We start from the raw sequence: 20,977 nt of genomic DNA, 5'->3' as shown, positions 1-20,977 counted from the left end.
TCTGTAACAAAACTCCTACCAAATTAACAACACTGATTTGATTACTTAAAATCACAGCTAACACATATATAATACTCACCATGCTCTGAGTACTACTTTAAGTGTTTTATATTTACTCATTTATTATTCACAATAACCCATAAGGTACTTTATTTTATTTTTTATACATCTTTATTGGAGTATAATTGCTTTACAATGTTGTGTTAGTTTCTACTGTACAACAAAGTGAATCGGCCATATTTATACATATATCCCCATATCCCCTCCCTCTTGAGCCTCCCTCCCACCCTCCCCATCCCACCCCTCTAGGTCATCACAAAGCATCAAGCTAATCTCCCTGTGCTATGCAGCAGCTTCCCACTAGCTATTTTACAATTGGTAGTGTATGTATGTCAATGCTACTCTCTCACTACATCCCATCCTACCTTTCCCCCCTGCTCTGTGTCCTCAAGTCAGTTCTCTATTTCTGTGTCTTTATTCCTACCGTGTCACTAGGTTCATCAGTACCATTTTTTTTTAGATTCCGTATATATGAGTTAGCATACAGTATTTGTTTTTCTCTTTCTGACTTACTTCACTCTGTATAACAGACTCTAGATCTGTCCACCTCATGACAAATAACTCAATTTGGTTCCTTTCTATGGCTGAATAGTATTCCATTGTATATATGTACCACATCTTCTTTATCCATTCATCTGTTGATGGGCATTTAGGTTGCTTCCGTGTCCTGGCTATTGTAAATAGTGCTGCAATAAACATTATGGTACATGTTTCTTTTGGGACTATGGTTTTCTCCAGATGTATACCCAGGAGGGGGATTGCTGGATCATATGGCAACTCTATTTTTAGTTTTTTGAGGAACCTCCATACTGTTCTCCATAGTGGCTGCACCAATTTACATTCCTACCAACAGTGTAGGAGAGTTTTTTTCTCCCCACTCTTTCCAGCACAAATTCTTATCTGGAATCCTTTTTGCTTTGACATGCATGTATTCTTCATGTGGATCACCAAACACATTGATTTAAAATGTATGTAATTTCATGCCTTTACATTACATCTGCAATCATTATAATCATAACATTTTGGAGCTGTACGCACAAAGGTTTTGACAGCAAAATGGTCTGAGTGTACAAGAGATCCAGGTGGGCTCTTGCTTGATAAATGAAGTTGTTTATATTCCTTGAAACAGTAAGCCAATTCACAACATTCCCTCACACAGCGGCCTGTGGGCATACCGTCCTCTTTGGGGGGTATGACATAATGCTGGCCAGGAAGACATCACTGGGGCCTGCTACTCTCTAAGGGGCTGATAAACACTCCAGAGGATGAGGATAAATGCCCAAGGGATGGAATCTGCTTTTGGCTCTGAAGCTGGTCACATTGGCCAAATATCAATTACTTGGCAAACTAGACCTGAATAGCCAAAGTGAGTAATTCAGCATCTTTCTTTTATGGGGTTTTAGTGGCTGACATGCTCCCATTCAATGATGATTATTCATCAATCACCACAATGAACAGATTTTTATTTTTGTAAAATTCTTATATAGATCTGGCACACTTTTTTTGATACTAAAGCCTTTACTGTAATAAACCAAATATATTTACAATTTATACAAATGTTTAATCTTCAACAAAAATTCAAAACAACATTTCACAAGATGCAAAACCTGGAAACAAGTTCACTGAAGACACCACTGCTCTACCAAGGACAGGCAGGAGGGGAACCGCAAGGAACAGAGAGGTAATCTCAGCAGATCTCACAGAAAGAAAATTATTAATTTTATTCCTCAGTACTTTGTAGATTTATGTTTGTTTGTTTGTCTGTCTGTTGTTTTCCTTATCTAGATGAAATTTATCTTTCCGTCATGTTTTCAATTTGGTTATTGATGGCATACAGGAAATCTATTAATTTATATGCTGTTCTTAAAACCAGTAATCTTATTGCTTTCTTGGTATCACTTTTAATAAACTTTAAATTCATAGGGTTGTATTTGTAGGCAGGAAATTATTTCTTGCCAAAAATAACAGTTTGGCATAGTCCTCTTCCACATTTAAGGCTCCTTTTTGTCTTCTCGTCTTGTACTGATGAAGACTTTTGGTACAGTGTTGCATATGGGCATAAAGATGCCATGCTCCTGGAAACAATGGGACCACTTATAACTTCCTAATGTTAAACCAGAATGATTTCTAGCAAGTTCTGGTAGATACCCTTGATGAATATAAAGCAGTTTCTTTCTATCTTGATTTATTAATAGTTATATTTTTCTTTTAATCTGGGAAGTCTCTGAAATTTTGTAAAATATATTTTAGCATCTGTTGAGATGACAATGTTATTTTTCTCATCCTTTAATATAAATACATGGAGAATTCCATTAATAGCTGTCCTAATGTTGAACCTCCTTGGATTCCTGGGTTAAAGCCTATTTGATTGTGATTTATTTTTATGAGTTTTTTATTTACTTAGCTTTGTAATCATTCTCCATTAAAAAATACTTATTGGCTGAGTATATAAAAATATCTAATGAACCATGAAGTTGTTTGAAATTATTAGCAGGGAATACAAATAGACTAGTTGGCTATACTGTTCATTTTTTTTCTGAATAATTCCATTCCATGCAGACATGAGCAGTAGAATTTGATCGTAAAAGAGGAATGACTTCTTGGCTATGTAGACCGTGTTTTCCCTGGTAATTCATTGATGTCTAACATTGAGTAGCCTGTATGGCTTATTTTATATGTTTAAACAACCTGTTCAAGCTCACTTAAGTTGCAACAAGCATCACTTACTGACAAAACTCTTTTCTGAGCTTGCGGAAATGATTATAACCATGAAATTTACTTGATTTAAATGTGTTGCATTAATCTCTGCCCAGTAATCTCTAATTGCAGAAGCTATAGCTTTTTCTTCTATTACTTGCCAAGAGTAGTTAGGAAGGTGCAGCTCATAATATCAACTTTCTGGTTTCACACCCAAGCTGTGCTATTAACTGGCTGTGAATACCTAAGTTCTTCAGTTTCATCATTTTAAAAATGGGACTATTTAAAGTACCTTATAAACCCACGCACATATGATCACCTTATCTTCGACAAATGAGGCAAGAATATACAATGGAGAAAAGACAGCCTCTTTAATAAGTGGTGCTAGGAAAACCGGACAACTACATGTAAAAGAATGAAATTAGAACACTTCCTAACACCATACACAAAAATAAACTCAAAATGGATTAAAGACCTAAATATAAGGCCAGACACCATAAAACTCTTAGAGGAAAACATAGGCAAAACACTCTATGACATAAATCACAGCAAGATCCTTTTCAACCCCCCTCCTAAAGTGATGGAAATAAAAACAAAAATAAACAAATTGGACCTAATGAAACAAAAGCTTTTGCACAGCAAAGGAAACCATAAACAAGATGAAAAAACAACCCTCAGAATGGGAGAAAATATTTGCAAATGAAGCAACTGACAAAGGATTAATCTCCAAAACATACAAGCAGCTCATGCAGCTCAATATCAAAAAAACAAACAACCCAATCCAAAAATGGGTGGAAGACCTAAATAGACATTTCTCCAAAGAAGACATACAGATGGCCAAGAGGCACATGAAAAGATGCTCAGCATCAGTAATCATTAGAGAAATGCAAGTCAAAGGCACAATGAGGTATCACCTTACACCGGTCAGAATGGCCATCATCAAAAAATTTAGAAACAAAAAATGCTGGAGAGGTTGTGGAGAAAAAGGAACCCTCCTGCACTGTTGGTGGGAATGTAAATTGATACAGCCACTATGGAAAACAGTATGGAGATTCCTTACAAAATTAAAAAATAGAACTACCATATGACCCAGCAATCCCACTACTGGGCATATACCCTGAGAAAACCATAATTCAAAAAGACACATGTACCACAGCGGTTTGGGGGGGTGGGGGTGGCAAAGGGGAAGCTGGGACGAAGTGAGAGAGTAGCATTGACATATATACACTACCAACTGTAAAATAGATAGCTAGTGGGAAGCTGCTGCATAACACAGGGAGATTAACTCGATGATTGGTGATGACCTAGAGGGGTTGGATAGGGAGGGTGGGAAGGAGTCGGGGGAGGGAGGGGATATGGGGATATATGTATAAATACAGCTGATTCACTTTGTTATACAGCAGAAACTGGCAGAACAGTGTAAAGCAATTATACTCCAATAAAGATCTGAAAAAAAAATAGGTAAACGAAAAGGATCTACTATATAGCACAGGAAACTATTCTCAAAATCTTGGAATAATCTATAATGGAAAAAATGGAAAAGAATCTGAAAAAGAATGAATATATATGTATGTATAACTAAATCACTTTGCTATACACTTTAACACAAAATTGTAAGTTAACCATACTTCAGTTTTTTTAAATAAAGGGGAAAAAATAATTTGTAAGATAATTATAGGCCTAGAGGGTAAGCTGAAAGAAGACCCTACATCAAGAACAGTTAAAGAGTTCTAAGAACTACAGCCAGTAATAAAGAATACTGAGGTAGGCATAGAAGGATGGGAGATAGGAATGTATCAATAGTTATACGCATAAATAATTGCATGGTTCTGAGCCATCAGTTCCCAATAATTTAAAACAGGAAACAAATCTGGGATGTTTGCTCTTCAAGAAAAGATTCCCATGGGTTCAGTCCTGTGAAGAGATCTGCGAGGAATAACTACAGTAGGGCACATATGCTATTGAGGGGCTAGAAAAGTGAGTCTTTCAGCAGAAATGAATTTCCTGAAAACACTAACTCCTTAATATGCTGCAAGATGGAGAACACTGTAAAAATCTATGGGCCACAGGATTCTTCACCCCCATCAAAAGAGCATAGAAGAGTTAGCTTTATTTAATATAATAAATTCTTATAGTACCATGATTTCAATGGCATGATGTTTTTAACCCATCTCCCTGATTTCCAAAGTGACATGTGTTCATTGTAGAAAGAATTAACATTTTTTGTTGTTAAAAACAGTAGTGTGGTGTGGATACCAAGGGGGAAAGGGGTGGGGTGGGAGGAATTGGGAGACTGGGATTGACACATATACACAATTGATACTATGTATAAAATAGGCAACTGATGGGAACATACTGTATAGGGCAGGGAACTCTACCTAATGCACTGTGGTAACCTAAATGGGAGAGAAGTTCAAAAAGGAGGGGATATCTGTAAGTATATGGCTGATACATTTTGTTGTACAGTAGAGGCTAACACAACATTGTAAAGCAACCACACTCCAATAAAAATTAATTTAAAAAAAACAGGTGTGATTTTTACAGGTGTGTTTTTCCATTTATGGAATTGCCCTTGAGATGTTCAGAGTTTGAGGTAGACATCCATTACCCCAGGTAATGGACATTCTTAAGGAATGCTGGACATTTTTTATTATTATTATAATTATTTACTGTTATTTATTTTTCCTACAGGTTTACTGAGATATAACTGAATTGACATACAACACTGTATAAGTTTATGGTGTACAGCATAATGGTTTGATTTACATACGAGGGTGAGTCAAAAATTACCCGCACTCCGGTTATATTAAAACTTCTGTTGGCCGCACTGTCTTATCAGCACTTTCCGTTCAAGACTACTGTCTCCCCAGTCAGTGCTGTACAGGTGTGAACGTGTTACATCAGTTCATTTGTAACTGCGGTTACAACTGCGAGCAAAAATGGAAGCCCAACTTGTGATTTGCATGAAAGAAGAACAGCGTGCTGTGATTCGTTTTTTGTGGTCTGAGGGTGTACCTGGTGCCTCTATTTATCAAAGGTTTTGTGCACAGTATGGAGAAAGTGTTTTGTCACAAAGTGTGTATGAATGGATAGAGAAGTTCAAGGAAGGTCGCACAAGTGCTAGCCACCAAGAAGGAGCCAGATTCACTTCTGATGAAGTGAAGACAGCGGTGGAATGTTGGACATCCTTAAAGGAATCTGAGAGGGCCTCATTTCTGGGGTGATCTAACATTTTGAAGATTATGGGATTGGTTTATTACCTTAGGCGAATTTTCTACACTGAGTCACCATTTCCTGATCTATAAATGTATATAATCATCACTGTCTATGATTATTGTGAGCTTAAGAGGGTTCAGGAGCTTTGCAAAAATGATTTGCCAGTTAGTTCCGCAAAAACTTAAACACAGAGTTACCATATGACCTAGCAGTTCCACTCCTAGATATATACCCAAGAGAAGTGAAAGCAAATGTCCACACAAAAAACATACACACTAATGTTCACAGTAGCATTGTTCTTAATGGCCAAAAACGTGGAAACAACCCAATCGTCTGTCAAATGATGAATCAATCAACAAAATGTCGTATATCCATACAATGGAAGATTATTCAGCATCAAAAGGAAATGAAGTGCCAGCACATGCTACAACATAGTTGAATCTTGAAAACATTAGGCTAAATGAAAGAAGTTGGTCACAAAACACCACATATTACATGATTCTGTTTATATGAAATGTCCAGAATAGGCAAATCCATACAGACAGCAAGTAGGTTGGTGGTTTCCTAGGGCTGGGGAGGACAGGAGGAATGAGGAGTGACTGCTAAAGGACACAGTGGTTCTTTCTGGGGTGATGCAAATGTTTCAAAATTAGATAGTTATGACAGTTACAAAATTCTGTGAATATAGTAAAACCCACTGATTTGTACACCTTAAAAGGGTGAATTTGGGGCATGTTAATTATGTCTTAATAAAGCTGTTACTAAAAAATAATCCTGTATTCTGTTGTTTATCTGTAATCCTATTGTCAATATCTGTATGTAGGATAAGAAGATATATTCATCTGCTGCACTAAAATTTATATTGGTTTGTTTTACCACACTTTTAAATAATGAAGAACTTTTATAACCGTTTTTGCAGCTTCTCACACAAGGATATCAGGCAGAAGACTGCATAGAAAGCGGGGCATACCATGTTTCTAGGAGTTTGTGAATAGATTAAAATATCAAAAGCCTGGGAAAAAACAGTCACTTGGAGAGTCTGCCTCTGAAAAGTACTTTAGCAAGCTCGTCTTGTTTTCTATAAAAACAGGGACCTTTTCTGAGTGAAGGAAAGAAAGTATTTAGTTACTATCTGCTAAAATGCTGAGTCTGAAAAAAATTATCTAATGAGGAACCTGATAGGCTGGTTTGGACGGGAAAGGTTGATACCTGAGAGTGACAACATCCAGACCAGCCCAATCACATGGTGATGTCTCATCAAGAAACTTGCAGAAGAAAATTTACCTCATAGCAAAAACTTTTGCCCTCACTTCCCAAGTCCCCCTTGATCTGTGTGAACTGTTAATTTATCTCTAGCTTATGAGAACCCAGGACATCAGCCTGAAACTCAGCGATGAGACACATTCAAAACCTTCCCACGAAAATCTAAAAAAGAAATTAGCTGCTGTTGAGAAGGAAAAAAATACAAGACTAATCAGGCATGCTTTTAAGAATTAGCCTTATTTTGGAAGAAATAGAGGAGTTGATAGAGAAAAAAGAATCAGAGGGAGGGTGAAGACAGATAAAAGAAGAGAAAACACAAATTATACTGGCTTTCTGTGTTCTGAGATTTCTATGGCCGTGGATGGGGATCTGATACTTTTAAAATACACTGCAATGATAATAAGGAGGTTTTAAAAAATCCATTCAGATTTGAGAAAAATTTAGATCACACCTCTACAGAGTCTCCCAGAGGTCAATTACTATATTATAATTCTTTACAAGGATGTGGAGAAACTAGAACCCTCATACACTGATGGACTGTAAAATAGTCCAGTTGCTTTATAAAACATTTGGGCAGTTCCTCAAAAACTTAAACACAGAGTTACCATATGACCCAACACTCTTAGGTATATATCCAAAAGATTTGATAACATATGGCTGAAGACTCAAAGGCCAATGTACACAACAGCCTTATTCCTAACAGTCCAAAAAGTGGAAACAACTAAAATGTTCACCAACTGATGAATGGATAAACAAAAGGTAGTATATCCATATAATGAAATATTATCTGGCAATAAAGAGGAATGAAGAACTGATACATGCTACAACATGGCTGAACCTCAAAAACATTATGCTAAATTAAGGCAGACACAAGAGACCACTTATTTTATGATACCATTTATATGAAATATCCATAATGGGCAAACCCATGGATACTGAAAGTAGAATGGTGGCTGCCAAGGGGGTGGAGGAAAATGAGGATTAATGTCATTTAAATGGGTATGACAGATCATCTTGGGGTAATGGAAATGTTCTAATACTAATTTGTGGCGATGGACAATTTAGCAAATTTACTAAAAGCTCATTGAAATATATACGTGAAAGGGAGAACTATATGAGACACAAAATACACCTCAATAAAATTTTTTTTATTCATAGAAAAAGGCTGACAGTGTCTTGGGATGGGAGAATGGTATGTGATTTCTTTCTCGTTCTTTTTTTTACACCTTTAATGATTTGCAAATTTTTTACATGAGCAAATTCTTATATTAGATTCTCCAAAGTAGACCTGAGAGGAAGAATTGTGTGAAAGTGATTCATAAGAAGTATTCCCAGGATGAATGAGAAGGAAATTGGGTAAGTGAGACCAGAAAGTAAAGATGCCAAGGAAAGATGTGGTATCAGGCAAAGATCCTAGGAAAGTTAACTATGGCTCAATCCATAGGAGTGGAGGAAGCTGGGGAGATAAGTGTGGGTCCCACATTCCTCATCTGACCAGGAAGCTGGAATATTTGTAACAAGACACACACCCACACATATGTATAGCACCACAACAACCAATCAGTCACTGGCTGTCCCCGCCATGCCCCACCCACCTGCCAGGAGGAATTCCCAGGAACTTGTGGTTCTTTGTGTGCCAGCTAAGTAGTGGGACCCAGCCTAGGGCTGCTCCTCCATAAAAGAGATACAGGTGCTGGCTGTTGGCTGTGAAAGCCCCCAGGAGCTGGTGTGCACAATAATTGGAATAAGGATGCCAAAGAATACAGATGAAGCCCTGGCAACATGCAACAAGCAAGTTTTAATTGTACGGAGAGATAAAACCCTCAAAACTATTCACAGTATATAATATATACAGAAATATAGCATATGAATGATATAACCCAGATGCATATAATAATAAAGGTTCGACAGTATCTCTGACACATTCTATAACATTTAGAGAAGAGTCAAAAAAGATGCGGTTGCTGCTTTCTTTGAAGAAGAGAGAATTGAGGTCCAAAATGGCACAGAAAGCAAGGAGTCATTAGCTTAAGGGAAACTCAGTGGAGGGGGATGCACTTTGGGAGAACCATGGCTTGAAGAGCCTCTCATAAATCTGTGGTTAGACAAAAGATGGTCCTCAATGGCAATAAGCATCCTGTTAGAACATATCTGTACCTTTAATGCTTTTCAGATCCCAGAAGTGATGTCACTAAGTATTGGATTGGCCAAAAATTTTGTTCAGGTTTTTTGTTCGAAAGAACTTTTTGGCCAACCCAATACAAACGTTTGGCATGCACAATAATTTTACTGTTTGGGATCTAAGGAATTATATTTAATATATATCTTTGGCTAGTAGTTTTCTAGTAGTTTATTTCCTTAGGATCTGCAATGAATGACTAGACGGTTGATAACATCTGGCAACTCTGTGGATACCTTGCACTAATCTGGAAACAGAACTGCCTGGAGAAAATGTCAAAATAAAAATTCCCACATCCATCCATGCTTTCTTCACATTATCGCCCAGGAATATCATGCCACTAGAATATTTGTCCTCTAACCCTCTAAAGTCGATTGCTCCTGCAAAACCTCCTGTTCCCATAATTATTACAGAAGAAGTAGAAATGTGACCTTTGGCTCTCATAGAGTGGCCTGTAAAATTATCCAAAGCTGGACAGGGAAAAAAAAAAAAACTAGTGAGAAGAAAACTGAAAAGTCTACATACTATAGGATTCCAACTATATGACATTCTGGAAAAGGCAAAACTACGGAGAGAGTGCAAGGATCGGTTGTTGCTAGGGTTTAAGGAGGCTGGGGAGGGAGGGATGAACAGGCAGAACACAGATGATTTTGAGGGCAGTGAAACTTCTCTGTATAATACTATAATGCTGGATACATGTCATTATACATTTGTCAAAACCTATAGAATATACAACACCAAGACTTAACTACAATGTAAACTATAGACTTTAGGTGATGATGATGTGTCAGTGTAATTGTAACAAATGTACCACTTTGGCACAGGATTTTGATAGTGGGGGAGGCTGTGGGGGGGCAGGGGTACATAGGAAATCTCTGTACCTTCTCCTCAATTTTGTTGTGAACCTAAAACTGCCCTTATAAGTAGTCTATATTTTCTAAAGCAATGAACAACAAAAAATGGTCCTCTCAGCTCTCAGCAGCCATGAATTCACTATGTTCCATTTACCTGGAGCCTTGGCCAGGGCCAGCTAGGTAATTGGCAGGGCCCAGAAATGAAAATACAGGGCCCCTTGTTCAAAAATTATTAAGAATTCCAAGATGGCCTTAAAACAACAGAGCCTTAAACCAAGCGTGGACCCCTCTGAACACTGGGTTCTATGTTACTGCACAGGTCACATTAATGAACTGGCTCTGGCCTTAGGCTATGGTTGCCATTCTCCTGCTTAAAACACTTAAGAACCCCCTGTAAACAATGAGGAAGATGTCCGAAATCCTTAACCAGTTCCACATGCCCTTCGGGATTGTACCACCCCCCTTCAGCTTCATTTCTCACAGCCCCACCTTACCCTCCATGTTCTAGTCACCTAGAGCTCCCTTTAATGTCTTGTATTTTTCACACTCTCTTAGCCTCAGGGCCTTTGCATATATTTCCCTTACCTGGACTTTAACTCCCCAATTTTTCATCACTATAACTGTTATTGATCCTGCAGATCTCAGTTAAGCCGATAAGTGATAGCTAAGTAAATCAATGTTCATATTATAGATCATATAATATTTAAAAAATTTAAAACTATTTAAAAATACCATTTTAAACACTACTTAATTTAGGAAAGAAATATATCTTTTAATACAAGAAATAACCTTGGAATTTTTTGTATATGTAAACCTACATTTTCACAAAGCAGTTTTACATAAAATAAGGCAGCCTGGTCGTTTTCAATACAGTTTGTCATATTGCCAATTGTTGCAGAAACACAAGTTTCTGAATACTTGCTTTTGTTTACAAAATAGAAAACAAAGCCTGCAATGATGTTGTCTTCTGGATGAATACAATTTCCTGCTGATTTCTACATTCTCTTAGCAATGAAAGATCAAAACAAAGCTTAGACTACTCCTCCAAAACTATCACTTTTATTACATGGTCATTTTGGTCAAATTTGTCCAAAATTATATAAATTAGCACCCAAGCACTTAGAGAATAAGGTCTGGCCCCTCTAGGCTCGGAATTTGGAGGATGTTCAAATTTGCCTCTACATTTTCTGGTCTCCTGACCTACACCTATCTTCAACCCTGGGTAATCTAGTTCTTGAGACATTCTTTAAGGTTTCACACCACATTGTATTTGATCATGTTATTTTCCTGGCTGGTCAGTGTCTTGATATCTCTTCTCTGCCCACATGATCCAAGCATTTAATAAATCACTTTTTCTCAAAACTAATTGTGTGGTACTTTCCATAAAACAGAGTGGCTATGAACTCATATTCTGATGTGTAGCTAAGGTGATCAACCCATCCTGGTTTGCATGGGACTTTCTCAATTTACCACTGAAAAATTCCACATCTCAGAGTCCTCCCCCTCATTCCCCAAGACTGGGCAAACAGGGATGATCGGTCATCCTGTAAACTTTGAGGTAAATTATGAGCTTATCTTGCTTTTCACAGACTTAACACAGGGCTTCAAGCATAATGTTTACTCAGAAATATTTTTCATTAATTTCAATTGCATGCATTTGTGTCACTGTTTTTTAAGCAGCCATTTTCATATGTGATTTTCTGTGAATTCATCATAAGGTCCAAGTACTGTTATAATTAGACAAAATGGTCTGTCAGTTCCTGGCAACCTAGACTTGAAGAGAAAAAGAAAAGTTTGGAGCCAAAATGTTAATAGCTTTTAAAAATATGGCAGAGCTAGGCAAATCCATGTTAACTTAGTCTACAGCTTGTGACCACCAAGAAATACTTGAGTAGGACTGAAGTTTATGGCCAATTAATATAGCAAATTAACATCTGTTCTACCACCTTTAATCTTGGTGGTAATGGTAGGGTATTGAATCTGCCTTTTTTTGTTTTCAAATATATTACATTAAACATTACTTTGAATCCCCATGGGGGAAGCAAGCATCATTCTGTAAGCTGTAAGGAATTATGGAGTTTATCACTGTTAATATAAAAAGCAAGCCAAAGTCAACATTTTTAATCAAAAACTGACATCAGGTCAGGGCTTGAACTTGGCTCTTGAGAAAAGCAAGCAATCAAGACTAAGCAATCATGTTCCAGGCAGAGAGAAGAACGTGTGTAAAGACTTAAAAGTGAGAGACCACAAAGTGTATTTAAAGAGCTGAAGAGTTTATTTTGTCTGAGACAGAATTTGAGAAGAGGAAGACAGTGATAGACTAGTGATGAAGAAGTACAGAGGTGGATTCAGATCCCCAAGGGTCTCACAAACAAGGTCATAGAGTTTAGACTTGATTCAAAGAGCAATGGAGAGACATCAAAGCATAGGGAAGTGGATGTCAGATTTTCATTTTCTGACAAACCACTCGAATAACAAAAGGAGAGAGTACACTGCTGATGAGTCAAGTTGGAGGCAAAGAGTCCAGTCCTGAGGCTGTCACAAACCATGGTGTGACTGAATATAGGGCAGTGAGGGTGGAGAGAGGGAGACTGGAGAGACATTTATGAAGTAGAAGACATATCACTTGGCAACTGATTGGATGCGCACAAGGTAGAGAAAATGGCAACGTTCAAGAGTCTGACTTCAGTGATCAGTGGACTTGGTGCTCTTCAAAGGTATGGGGACTCTGGAGGAGGGTTCAGTGGGGGTGGGGGAGATGATGAAGTCAGCTGCTTTATACAGGTTCCTCAACCAACAAAAACTTAAAAGGAACACTAATTTATAGTGCCATGTTTATAATCCAAATGGATACTGCCATTTAAGAAACACAGCCCCACTACTGAACACAGTTTCAAAACAACTGTTTCCATTTGTGCAAAATAAAGAATGTAGAAAGTAAATGGAATAGAGGTGTCAATTTGTAATAAGTCGAGGCTTTCAGTGATAAAATGCCCTGTGGCCCAGAGCAGCTTTTTCTTTTTTCTGTAAACTTTTTCATAAGTAGATAGCCAAGATACCATGCCACACTCTCAAAAACGATTTGACGAACACAGACCAGGGTGCTGCCCATGCATGAATTCTTGAGAATCTAAGGAAAGCCAAAGGAAAATAGTATCCAGAAGAATAATCGTAATTTTGACTACATAATCCCAGCGCATATCTGGATGATAACACAACAGCTCAATGAGATTGTCAACGAACTAGATGTTCTCAATGTTTAATATGGGGGCAAAATAGTCTTGCACTCTATTTCAAGACTCTAGGTCTAGAAACAAACAGTAAAACCTCTGTGTTGCAGCAATATAACAAAATCTTGTACAAAATTTAAACCTGTAGAGCAGATGTTGATGCTTCACCCTTGACCTTGACCTTCAACTCTGCCTGTTGAAGGCTGCCTACCAGGAACACCTGTAAATCCCTGCCTCAGGGCTTTTTTCTGGCTGAAGGAGCAAGACTTCCTCAAGCAGGACAAGCTGGAAATACCAGAAAGTTAATGCCCCTGGAAGTAGCCCTTACTGACAACAAATGAAGTGTTGGGGGGCAAATACATCAATCTTTTGGGCCCCCAGTTGGGATAGCTCTGAGGGGTGTTCTACAGTCTCCCAAAGTCTTCTGGCAGGATTGAGCCCAGTTATGGGTAGTGGGCAAGCATTTGAGTGCATGTAGTTTATTTTGGAGGTGTTCCCAGGAAACTAGTAGAGGAGTATGAAGTGAGATAGGAAAGGGAAGGTATTCAGTAATGCAGATCAGCAATGTGGACAACTTGGGTTTGATTCCACTGGGGACTTCTGGGAGACAGTGTAGAATATGCCTCAGAGTTATCCCAACAAAGCTAAGGAAGTTGGTGTGTGTATGTACTAACACCCACTGGTCATTAGGCTAAGGGTTGATCCTGGCAGATGTGGACTGCTTGGCTCTTCCAGTCTGCACCATGCAGAGGCCAGGCAGACTGCAGTATCCAAAGAGGCAGACAGCATGTGCTGGCAGATGGAAGGCAACAGATCACAGTAAACAGGAATGGGAAATGCTCAGGGGCACTCACAGCATCTGCTACAGAGAAGCAGAAACCCCACAGAATATGAGGGACTGATGGAGGTAAGTTCTGAAGAACAAGTAGGAACTAGTAGGGTTTGGGCGAGGACTATGGGAGGAAAAGGCAGTAGGTGGGAGGAGGGTCCATCTGAAGGAGTCCCATTAGGTGGGAGGCTGTTGGACCTATCCAAAAGAGAATTGGTGTAGGCTTGATGCCAGGAAGAGAAAGTAGAGCTGGAGAGAGATGGAATCAAGAGGACGTGATGAATAATGTGAGGGTAAAGAATCCTGAAAAGAAGGTCAGTCTTAGACGTCTGTCTCAAGAGACCAGATGGCTGTACTATTCATTATGCCATGGACACAGAGGGACAGATCATTTATGCTCTGCTGTAAGCATCATAATTTAATTTTTCTTAAATGTTGAGTTTGAGACCTCTGGAGAATCCAAGTAGATATACTCTGTGGATGTTACTGGTCAGGAACTCAGAAGCAATTTATGCTGAAGGTAGAGACTTGATATCATCACAACATATGAAATAAAATTAATTCCACAAAGATGTTTTAAGATATCTACTATGTGCTAGGTACTGTGTTAGTCTCTAAAGATATGGAGAGGTGAATATGAAGGAAGAAGTCCCTTCCTCTTTGGAGCTTTCAGTACAGAACAGTTTTCATCAACCATAAATGTTGGCAGAAACCACAGCCAACCATGTTGGCTGATAAGATGTCCAGGGAGAGTGTCAACATTAAGAACAGAAGAACTCTGCACAATTCCAATATTGGAGGAATAACCACAGAATGAAAGCATTTAAGAGAAACCAAGAACATATGTCCAGTGGAGTAGAAAAAATACAAAGATGATAAAGACTGAAAAGAATCTACAATAATCACGTGGTTTTGTTAGTCACAGTGGTACTGTGTGTATTGGGTTGGCTGGGGTGGGGAGAGGTTGCTGAGCAAACATGTAAATGCAGTGAGTCCAAAAGGTGATTATAGATGAGAAAAAGAACTGGAGATATTTATATCATCAATGTGGACATCGTAGATATTTCCTATTACTAGATATTTTGCTATAACATTAAAATATAATTGATACATTTTTAAAAAGTCTCAGCTTGAATCCTTCATAAATATTTCTAACTTGCTCCTTAGATAGTGACATATTACAATAAGAAAAGCAATACCTCACATTAGTAAGGTGCTTTAAAGTTTATCAAACAAAATGTATGTCTGGGTATCTGCCAGGATTCTTGGTTGCAAGCAACAGAAATCTGACTCCGACTTTTAAAAGAGAGACTATGTCGCAATATATTGGAAGAATATCACTCTTTTCTGGGGAGTCAAGCTTGAAAAATGCACAGAAATGAAGGGAGGCCAAGTAACAAAAGTGCCTATCCTGGATCCCAGACACTACCACAGTGCCTGTGCAATGTCACTGCCACAGGACCCAGTGCCCCCCCCCCCCCAACCATCCTGCCACTCATCTCCAGGCCTCTTTGTCTCTGCATCACTCACTCAAGGGAATAGCCCAGGCAGAAGAATCTGATTAGTTGAGTCCAGCTCACATGCCCTTTCTATGCCTACATGGGGGTGGGAGAGGAAATATCTGTCCCTTTAGCCTCCACAGAGGAAGGTGCGAATCTGATTTACATCACAACTCACATAATGGGTATTGCCCAAATCTAGGAAAGGGACACTGATGTGGCATAGCCCAGTGTCTACAATCTTCAGGTTTGCTTATCTGTCAGCTCCATGCTCAATCCCTACACTCATCTTCTTTCAGCTTTACTAAGCTTCTATGTGATGAATTATCACTGTCCCCATTTAACATTGGAGGAGTCAGAGAATCCGAGCTGTGAGGCGCAAACATTAGCACCAGGATTCAAATGTGAGTCTTCTAGATCTAAATAGACATTTCTCCAAAGGAGACATACAGATGGCCAAAAAGCACATGAAAAGATGCTCAACATTGCTAATTATTAGAGAAACGCAAGTCAAAACTACAATAAGGTATCACCTCACACCAGTCAGAATGGCCATCATCAAAAAGTATACAAACAATAAATGCTGGAGAGGGTGTGGAGAAAAGGAAACGCTCTTGCACTGTTGGTGGGAATGTAAATTGGTACAACCACTATGGAGAACAGTATGAAGGCTCCTTAAAAAACTAAAAACAGAACTACCATATGATCCAGCAATCCCACTCCTGGGTATTTATCCAGAAAAAAACAAAAACTGATTCAAAAAGACAAATGCACACCAATGCTCATTACAGCACTATTTACAATAGCCAAGACATGGAAACAACCTGAATGTGCATCAACAGAGGAATGGATAAAGAAGATGTGGTACATATATACAATTGATCACCACTCAGCCATAAAAAGGAATGAAATAATTCCATTTGCAGCAACATGGATGGACCTAGAGATGATCATTCTAGGTGAAGTAAGTCAGACAAAGACAAGTATCATGAGATGTCACTTTTATGTGGAATCTAAAAAAAAATTATACAAAAGAACTTATTTATAAAAGAGAAGCAGATTCATAGACTTTGAGAAGAAACATTATCAAAGGGGAAAGGTGGGGGAGAGGGATAAATTAGGAGTTTGCTATTAACATATACACACTATATAAAACAGATAACCAACAAGGATCTACTGTATAGCACAGGGAACTCTACTCTGTAATAACCCATATGGGAAAAGAAATGAAGAAGAATGGATATATGTATATGTATAACTGAATCACTTTGCTGTACACCTGAAACTAATACAACATTGTAAATCAACTATACTCCAATATAAAATAAAAATTAAATTTAAAAAATATGAGTCTTCTAACATCAAGTTGCAAAACTTCCCACTTGGTAGGGTTAGTTCAATTCACCTATTTATGGACTCATACTTTGCCCAGATAATCAGAATGTATATAAGAATAAAGAGCAATGTGTATTAAAAATTCCCAATGACTGAGAGCCATTGAACTGGCATACCAGACTTTATGATTATTACCAAGTCATAAAGATTGTCATTATGCACATTCATTGTAGAATTGATTGGGGCTCTGTGCTCAAGAAATGACCAAGAATATGATCTTGGGTCTGAAATATGGAGTGGAGTTCCTGCTCTATAATTTAACACCAAAGTTATCCAGTCCTTGCCACTGGTAGTGGCTCTCAAGCAGCATGGAGACCCTGTGCAGAAACTGTAAAATTCCTAAATCAGTTCTCAGGTACCTTAATCCCCTAAGAGCGTATTTTTTATACTGAGAAACAGCAAATGCTATTCAGATGAAGAAGATCTATAGATGTGAATATTCTGGTCCTGTTTTTTTAATTGACCAAACATCGATATGGAAGTCTTTTTGTTTCTCACACAAAACAAGGTACCAAGGAATGCTCTGGAATGTGTCTTACCCTCAACCAATTGCTGCTTTGGCTTACAAATACATGGGAGGGGTGTGTGTGTGAGTGCAATGTTTATACACCTTGTTTGTGTATATGTGTGTGTGTTGGGGGCTACTTCAAAGACATCAGACTTGAAACATCAAAGAGCCAGTGGTTTCTGCAACTCTAATATTAGATGTTGTTTTGTTTATTAACAGGACATTTTTTTGCCTTATTCATGTAGTGGGGAAAGAGGGATTACATATCTGAGTATAATTTACCAAGAAAAATAATGTAATTTATATTTAAAGAAGAAAACAAAACTGTGGGTAGAAGACTTAGGTTTATGCATAAAGAACAAAACCATCTTAAAGGTGTACTTTTCTAGTCTGTATATATACTGTCTTAGTCCATTCTGGCTGCTATAACAAAAATACCACAAATTGGGTGGCTTATAAACAGCAAGCATATTTCTCACAGACTAAGAAGCCCAAGGTCAAAGCACCAACAGATTTGGTGTCTTGTGAAGGCTTGCTTCCTGAGAAGCAGATGGCTGTCTTTTTTGCAATAACCAGGGATCTTTCTGGGGTCTCTTTTATAAGGGCACTAATCCTATTCATCTGCCCTCATGACCTAATCACCACCCAAAGGCTACACCTTCCACTATAACTACCTTGGGGGTTAGGATTTCAACATAAGGAATTTGCTAAGGGAACATAAACATTTAGTCCATCACACATATGCCTTATCATATTCCTATGATTTAACAAAATGAAAGACTATGATAAATCAAAATGAAAATGAAAAATATTCACAATTTTCAATGGATGAAGCAATTAAAAATACTAACCTAAATCACTGAGTTGCAGCTATATATTCAGCAGTGACCAGCCCATCCAATCTCCATAACAATGTTAACGAGACGGGCTTCTATCCTGGAAAGTAGCACTGAGGTTATCTAAGCCCATCCCGTTGGTAGTGGCTCTCAAGCAGCCTTTAAACCCTGAGCAGAAGTTGTGAAATTCTAAAATCAGTTCTCAAGCAATTTAAACCATTGATAAAAATTTCTTTTAGCTTAGGAAACAAATGCAATTCAGATTAAGAGGACCTACGCCAGTGAACATTTGATGTGAACACTGTCCTCTTTTGACTAATACTCATAGGTTGAAGAGACTTGCTTAAGAGTACAATGTTCATTTCCTTTATTGTGTAATATCTCCTTATTCCCCAATATGAGATTAAAATCAAGAAAAAAAAATGTTTTCCTTGAATGCTTTTTCAACTTCTTACTTTGGATCAACTACTCTGGCTGTCAACCAAAGCTCTTTTATGTTAAGAGAACTCTAACCAAGTGGGATTAGTGTGATCATTTCCCAAACTTCACAGAGTGACAGTAGGAATGAGAAATCCAGGGGTTTTCAGCTACCACTCTTGACACCTGAAACCCCCAACCAGTGCCCCCTCCCCACAAATGGACAGTGGAGGACCCTAGTATCAAGTAAGGACCCTTAGATCCCAGGGTGCTGTTCAGCCCCTACGTGGGGTTGATAGGCCTATAGAGTTCTGAGGGTGAGCAAGGACCCTGAAGTGGCTCTCACACCAACAGCTGCCATGGACATGAAGCTCAATCTCCAGAAACCTCTGCGTTATCAACCCTTTGAGACTAGCCGTAACATTTTTATTCTAAGTCTAAGATAGCATCTTGGCCCTTCAAGTAAATGATGCCTTTCTACAACCCCTGCCCAGGCACATAGCTTAACCAGGCTACTTCCTCACTGATAACACTCAGTTCCTGGTGACCCATCCTAGTCAGACTTCAGACTGTGAATCCCCAAACATTTACCACTAACTTCTCCACCTTTCACTCATGCCAATATCTTTCTGTGTCACTTTGTGACTAATGGCTGCCTCCAAGACTAAGCTGTAAACTCCATGATAACAGGGATCCTGACTGGTTTGCTTATCACTGTATCCCCCTCAGTGCCTAGCACATAGTAGGGGCTAATTTAATGCTTCTTAATGAATCACAGGACCTGAAATATTCCTTATCTTTCCTGACTTGCTCAGGTATCACTTCCTGCATAAAGATTTCCCAGCCTATGCCAACCCAAATGACTTTCTCCTTTATCCCTTTTTTATGCCACATGCAGCACCACACCAAAATACATGAAAGTACAACAGGGAAAAACAGGGCTTTGGGGGCTCAGAGGCACTCAGAGGATGAACCAAGGAAAAACAATAAGTTCAGAAGAGGAAAAGGATGAAACAGGAGAAAGATGATAACCTTGGTTAAGATGAATTAAGCAGAAGAATGTGAAACCATGGGTCAAAAAATAATGATATGTATTAGTCACTGATAGCTGCAATAATATTACATAACAAACAACCCCCAAACTCTGTAGCTCACACAAATAAGCATTTTCTTGCTCACATATCTTAGGTGGCTCTGTTGCAGGGTACAGTCAGCTGGGTTTGGCCCTAGGCTTCAGGTTGGATCTAGATCTGTTCTATGAAGCCCAGGCTAAAAGGGTAATGGCTACCTGGGGCATACTCGAATCACAATATTAGGAGACCAGAGGCCAAGCTTAACCATGCAATCATATGTAAGACTTGTACTTACATCACATCCACTAAGCTTCCATTGGTTAAAGCAAGTCATATAGCCGAGCTCAACAACAATGGGATGTGAAAATGTACTCAACCCACTCTAGTACATGGCAAGATCACACTGCACGAAGGGAATGGAGAATTGAGAACACAAGCTATCACACTGTACAAAGAGCCCATCGCTATAACCCAAAAGAACAAAAACACTCAAGCACTCAAAACACATGCTGATGAGGAATAATTGTGGGGAAGGCAGAAATGAATGACTTATTCACTGAGTTCACCAACAGTGGGAAACTTCTGCTTAAATCACAAAGCAGCTCCAAGGCTATGTTCTACAGTCATTCAGAAATTTCCAGTGTTCACATGAAGTCTACACGATCCATGCAAGATACAGATGTTATTTATTGTGTGACTAGGCTCAAACCTAGGTTATTTGGAGCCTCCCCCCAAGTTCTCCGTCTTCAACAAATAGCACCATTTGTGGTGGCTTTAGGGTTATGTTCCCTGGAAAAAGACTCTAAGCCAGGGAGCTGCATGCAAAAGGTTTATTAGAGAATCCTCCAGAGGAATAAACCTATGAGGAAATAAGGAGGGAAGGACCAGGCAGAAGGAGGAGTTGACCTGCAATGCAGTTGC

General features: G+C 38.6%; 1 protein-coding gene across 2 annotated transcripts in view; it reads right to left on the bottom strand.

Annotated features, from left to right (window-relative positions):
- Positions 1 to 20,977, bottom strand: part of ARHGAP6 (Rho GTPase activating protein 6) — a 476,412-nt gene that overhangs the window by 398,100 nt on the left and 57,335 nt on the right. The gene's annotated exons all lie outside the window — the stretch shown is intronic.

The sequence above is a fragment of the Hippopotamus amphibius genome, chromosome X, assembly GCF_030028045.1.
Source record: "Hippopotamus amphibius kiboko isolate mHipAmp2 chromosome X, mHipAmp2.hap2, whole genome shotgun sequence".
NCBI lineage: Eukaryota > Metazoa > Chordata > Mammalia > Artiodactyla > Hippopotamidae > Hippopotamus > Hippopotamus amphibius.
This window is presented reverse-complemented; position numbering and strand designations above follow the sequence as displayed.